Raw genomic sequence first — 7,015 nt, 5'->3', positions numbered from 1 at the left:
AAAGTCACAAAAATATGAGACCAATGCCAAAAAAATTCTTGAAAAATCTAGTTTCATATTTTGATTTTTAATCATTTTTGTGACTTTATTTAATATTTTTTGTGAATTATTTGATTTTTAATAGTTTTAATTCATTTTTAATTACTTTCTGGTATCTGAAAAATCCAAAAATATTTTCCTAACACCTATGGATCATGATAAGTCAATGAAAAATAGTCTCATCAATTTCTTATTTGATTTGAGATTTATTTGAGATTTTAATCCATATTGTGTTATTTTTATTGTTTTTAATTGTTTTAAAATAGTTTCTGATTTCAAAAATTGTTGAGAAAATTTGTCAAAGTTTGTTTGACCATGTTAGACCTATGAGAATTTAATTGGACTTGTTGAAGTTGATTTGAATTAGATTTGAGGTTTGACCATATTTTGTTTATTTTATTTTGCATTTATTTTTAATTCAAAAATTACCAAAAAATTATGTTTGACTTGTTGACTTGTGATCTTCATTTCTTTTCTGTTTGGCATTGATTGGTGGTGACTTTGTTCACATTTGATCAATTGGATTTGATACTTGAATTCTCTTTCCCTCCCTTTCATCTATCCTATTCTTTTCATTATTTGGCCAATGAGTTAACGTCTTATGGTTGGTCTTGACAAATGAGAGGTTTAACCTTCTTTGATCCAAACCAAACTCAACTTGATCCAAGATCAAGTGAGTTATTTTGTGTCCAAGATAGGTTGCTTCTTGGTCAAGCAAAAAACCTAAAGTCCATACAAGGCCCTTCCCCTTTGTTTTGGCATGGCAAGTTTGTGGAGCTTAGCTTACTAGTCATGATCTCTAACTTATGTTTATTTGCCTATAGGTTTACTGACCGACCTCAGATAGGTGTGACTACTACATTAGTCCACTTACGATTGTTTAACATAGCACTACATTGTCTTATGACAAACTAACATAACCATACTAATTACTAACTTTAATTTGAGCATTTAATTTCTTGCCCTTTTACTTTAATGTAATTTATTTCTTGCTCATTTATTCATATTGCTTTTCATTTTGCTCACTTGAGCACATATTTTATGTTTATGTCATTTTCCTTTTGCTCATTTGAGCTCATTATTGTATATAAATATATTGTTGTCTTGTGATTGTTTTGTTTTGTGTGAACCTAATGCAAAAAGGATAAAGGACTTAGAATTAGGATATACCTATGCTTAAAGGAGTTCAAGAGCAACTAGGCCTCATGCCTTTAGAATGCTAAACTTGTAGAAGAGCAACTAAGCCTCATGCCTTTAGAATGCTAAATTTCAAAGTTGACTTTAAAGGACTTCTCATCCAAACTTATTCTTTGTCCATTCCTCTTATTGTGTTGTGAATTTTTTGATGTTTGCTTTTGTGTGATAAGGATCCTATTTTGAGATTGAAAAGAGGACCATTGTCATGAGTAGCCAAGTTAAGGGAGACAAGCCAAATGGGGGATCCTAAGAGCTTGAATTCAATTGTGTGATTGCTTTTTTGTTTGCTAAGTCCAAAGGAAAGGAGCATCTTGAGTCATCTCTATGACTTCAAGAAAAGGAACTCCAAGGGTTTATCTTTCCTCTCTTATCTTTGTATGCTTTATGACTAGCCCTTCTCTTCTTCTCCCCACTCTAACCAAGCCAAAATATTTTCTTGCAAACTTTGACTTTGTTTCTAACTAGAAACCTAGGCCTTAGGCCTTTGACTTTTCAAAATCATCTTCATAAACACTCATTGTGAATAAATCTTAATCCAACTTTGACTTCATTTTGTAAATAAACCTAACTTGTAAATATAACTCACTTCAAGTGGTTTTGTGGTTCCAATGACCACCTTTGTTAAAACTTCTCAAAAAACATTAGTAATAGGTTTTAGTTATCATAGTGGTTGATGTAAATATCACCTCATCCTTAGTGATTGGATTATAAGTCTTCCATACTTATTATAGGGTTAACCCCTCACTAGTATGTTGAAGCCTTCCTCACATGGTGGATTGTTGGTTTAGGTTGAGTTTTATCCCTTTGATAACAAAAGACCTTAAGGCTTTTGATCAAATCAATTCACCAATCTCTTTTTGTGATTTTTACCCCGAACTATGAGGTTTTGATCCTACCTTTGTGTTGGTATGTAGGCAATGGGTTCATCCATTCAAACAAAATTATAAATATAATATATTCTTCTCTCATACCCCCAATCTTTTGCACAAATCTTTTCACAAATACCAACCTACAACACATATTTGCAAAAAGGGTTCCCTTAGAGTACTAAGGATGTTTTGGGTGCGTAAAACCTTCCCATTTCATAACCAACCCCCTTACCTAGATCTCTGACATTTTTATTAGTTTTTGATTTGATAAAACTTCTTACTTGGCTTTTGTTCGCTTTTTAGCCTTTCCTTTGGACAAATAAAAGTGCGGTGGCGACTCGAATTGTATGTTGACTTTTGGTTTAGTCATTAAACCTAAAGGTAATGAAAACCCCGCTACAACAGTCTTGCGAGAACCATCAAAAGCATTGACGATCACAACACTATATCTCATAGGAGCTCCTTGGTATGACAACTTTGACAGAGTTGACTTCGGAAGCACATTCGATGAAGAGCCGGTGTCTACGAGCACATTCGACAGAGCATCATCTTTATAATTCATCGAAATATGTAAAGCCAAGTTATGATTGATTCCCTCCTCGTGGAGTTCTTCATCACAGAAACTGAGATTATTGCGGGAAGTGATGTTAGCTGCAATATGATCAAACTGATCTACTATAACATCATGTTCCACATAAGCTTTCTCTAGAACTTTCTGTAGTGCTTATCTCCACGCCTCAGGATTCATAAGCAGAGACAACACTGAAATCTTGGAGGGGGTTTGGAGCAACTGTTCCACCATATTGAACTCGCTCTTTTTGATCAGACGAAGCACCTCATCGTCATCGCTAGGCTTCAAACTGCTGGATTCACCAGACTGAAACTTTGGAACACTAGAAGAATCTACCACAGGCGCATCAACCTTCTTGCTAACAGATATATCCTCCACATTCTTTGGGAACACCGACCCAAAAACTCGACCGCTGCGGGTCACCTTAGTAACATCAGTTATGCTTACAACAGAACTGGTCGTAGGTAAATGAACCTCTTGACCATTATCTAGCATGGTAGCATTATACTGATATGGGACAGCCTTATCGGATGCATACGGGACGGGGCCCACTAATCGTATAACCAACGGAGATACTGATCTATTACTGACGTTGTTACTGTTACTGCTGTCATACTAGATCACTACTCTTTCAGAAGTTTTGAATACTGGGACTATAACATTCACATCGTCATCTATATGACGGGACTGGACAATCTGAATCAAACCTTCATCCATCAACCTTTGGATGTCTCTCTTCACAACCATACAACCTCTAGGATTGACACTGCAAATTGTACAACCATCATGGTCATGCTCACACTCACTTACCAAACATATATCCTTGTGCATCGTTACCAAGGACCTTCTAATAAAGCGGACATCAAATACCTTGAACTCTCCAGGACAACCGTCCACCATATTAACAAATGAATTCCCATGGACATGTACTGGATTAGCTTTGACGTTCGGCGCACGGTCCTTAAAGGACACCATTCCACTTTTAACCAGCTTTTGGACTTCATATTTCAGAGGGTAGCAATTCTCGATATCATGACCGAGAGCTCCTTGGTGAAAAGCACAACGAAGTTCCGATTTATACCACCATGGAGGTGGTTCAGAGATTTGAGGTGGGTTTCTTGGTTGCAACAGGTTCTTGAGAACCAACGATGGGTACAATTCTGTGTATGTCATAGGAATTGGGTCGAAAGAGACCTTCTTCCTCTCAAAGTTTTATGTTGATGATTTTTTGTATTGTTGTTGTTGTAGGCGTTTGTTTGTTGCTATGGCTGTTGTTGTTGACGTTATTGTTATTGAATTGGTGTTGTCTGATTGTTAGAAAATACTGGGATCACAGATGATACTTGATGATGGTGTTGACGGGGTGGTTGATTTCTTCTTACATGAGGCCTTCTTTGCATTCCAACGGACACTACATTAGTCTCTGCTTCCTTCTTCTTACCAAAGCTATTACCATACCTCTTGCTGGATGACGCTTCCTCTTTAGATAACCGTCCCTCTCGGACACCTTCTTCTAGCCTCATCCTCATGTTTACCATCTTGATAAAATCACTAGGGGCACTGGCAATCATCCTCTCATAATAAAATGAGCTCAGGGTCTTGAGAAAAATCTTGGTCATCTCCTTCTCTTCCAAAGGAAGGGTAATCTGAGCGACAAGCTCTCTCCATCACTGAGCATACTCCTTAAACGTCTCCTTATCCTTCTAAGACAATGACCTTAACTGATCTCTATCTGGTTCCATATCAACATTGTATTTGTACTACTTCATAAAGGCTTCACACAAATCGTTGAACGTGTGGACACTCGCACTATCCAAACCCATGTACCACCTCAGAGCGGCACCGGTCATACTGTCTTGAAAATAATGGATCAATAACTAATCATTATCGGTTTGCGTAGACATTTTTCTGGCGTACATCACAAGATGACTGAGTGGACATGTATTCCCCTTGTACTTTTCAAAGTCAGGCACTTGGAACTTCACCGATATTTTAACATTTGGAACCAAACAAAGTTCCACAACACTCTTTCCAAACAGGTCTTTACCCCTCAAAGTCTTTAACTCCTTTCGCAGCTCAAAGAATTGATCTTTCATCTCATCCATCTTTTCATACACATAAGGGCCCTCAGACGGCTCAGAGTGATAGATGGTGTCTTCAATACGAGGTAAAATATGCACAACAGGTGGAGGCACAGACATGACCGGGTTAGATGTCAGCATGGAAGCGGATGTAGGTGCAAAACCTTCAGGCACGAAATTAGGCGGCATTCCCCACGGGAATCCGACAAGCATGTTAGGCGCAAATTGAGCAGCAATGGCAGGAATGGTAGAGATAGAAACCTCGGAAATAACAGTCCTCTGAGGATAAGGGGTTGCGGGCATTGGAGAAGACTGGCTCTGAGCGGCTAGCACTGACTTCATCATGGCAGTCAGACGGGAAATCTCGTCCTTCAAGTCTCTGTTCTCTTGCTCTAGATGCTCCATAATCTTTGAGTGATTGGCACGGGTATTGTATCGATGAGTCAGCTTGGCTGAAGCACAGAAGAAATACCAATGAGACATCTGGCGAAAATGAAACCTGCTTTATGCAAATGATGCATGAAATGCAATGCTTGATTGTTTTTATTTTCAAGGAACTTGCTATATTATTTGCAAAAAATATATAATAACAATTGTAACAATTTGATTGACCAAAAAAATCTCTTTTATATAATTGGAAGGATTACACTGAGTACAATTTCAGAAACCAAATGATAATACAAGAGAAAAGGAGACTAGTCATCCTAAGGATCCCTAATAACAACATCAGAAGATCTGGCCGCAGGCGCGTACTTCCTTCCAATGCGTCGGATCTCGGTCTCAAAAGAAGCCTTCATCTGAGTCTTCTCGAGGACAAGCTGATCAACAATCTTCTTCCAAGCAACGGAAGACTGAGGCATACTAGAGGAAGATGAAACCTCTGGCTCTCTCTTCCTCTTCGTCACTCGATCTTCAAGTAGCTCAATAAGTGCATCTTTGTCCTTAGACTAAAGCTGCAACTCCTCATGCTTTTGGCTCAAAGCATGGAAACGCTCTTCCCACATATCCTTCTCTTGTTTCATCTTGGCGAGCGCGTATTTCAACTCCTCTACATCTTGGTTAGGGAGAGTTAATGGCTCAATCACAACCAAAGACATAGGTCTCTTAAAAGCATAAGGCATCTTCAACTCCAAAGCTCTTTTATTCACCCAAAGAGTGTAAGCTTCCAAAGCTACATAACTGCATGAACCAAGCTCAGATCTTCCCTTCCTATGCATATTATGCCAAGCATGCACATTCTTCTGCTTCAAATGTTGGGGATCTTTACCCTCTTGATAGAAAAGACCTTCTAACAAAGTGTTATTAGGTTTGTCTCTCAATGGGAACCCAAGTTGTCGATGAGCCAAAGCAGGGTTGTAGTTAATTCCTCCTTGTGTACCAAGGAGAGGCACATTAGAGAATTCACCACAACAATCAATAATCTCCACGCTACCTAATGAAGAATCATACCAAACTATATCATCATTAGTGAGAGACATAAGTCTCTGAGACCACCTTAGACATTGTTTTTTCTCCACAAAAGTAGGCATCTGAGGCAAGTGTGAAATAAACCACTTGTACATGAGAGGAACACAACATACAATAGTTCCACCGCTTTTAGAATTCCTTAGATGCAAAGAGAAGTACATATCTCCCAACAGAGTAGGCACATGATTCCCAATCAATGAAATTCTAATGGCGTTAACATCAACAAAACCGTCAATGTTAGGGAACAAAGCCAACCCATAGATGAGCAGCACAAAGATAGCTTCAAAAGCATCCATACTATCGACCTGAGCAAAGACAATAGCTTCCTTGATGAGGAACTCAGAAGTCAACCCAAACAACCCTCCTTTCTTCACCCAATGAGCCTCTACCTCAGACTTCTTCAAGTGAAGAGCTTCAGCAATAATATGAGATCTGGGAATCTCTTCCAATCCACTAAAAGGTACTTTGTCAGAAACAGGTATTCCCAAGAGATGGGCATATTCCTCCAACGTAGGCACAAGCTAATAATCAGGGAAAGTGAAGCAACGATAGAGAGGGTCATAGAACTGAACTAATACACTCAAAAGTCCTTCAACCACATCAACAGACAAGATAAACAAAAGCTTCCCACAGAGTTGCTTGAAATCCAAGGGATTTAATACAAAAGATGCTAGCTTCCTTAACTCTTTCAAATCGGGACATCTGAAACTGTACTTCTTAGTGTTCCTTCGTCCACAATCCATGGTCTGAAAATATTTGCAAATAACACCTCAGTTCCTTGAAATTTTTGT

This window comes from Lathyrus oleraceus, chromosome 3 (genome assembly GCF_024323335.1).
Source record: "Lathyrus oleraceus cultivar Zhongwan6 chromosome 3, CAAS_Psat_ZW6_1.0, whole genome shotgun sequence".
Classification (NCBI taxonomy): domain Eukaryota; kingdom Viridiplantae; phylum Streptophyta; class Magnoliopsida; order Fabales; family Fabaceae; genus Lathyrus; species Lathyrus oleraceus.
This window is presented reverse-complemented; position numbering follows the sequence as displayed.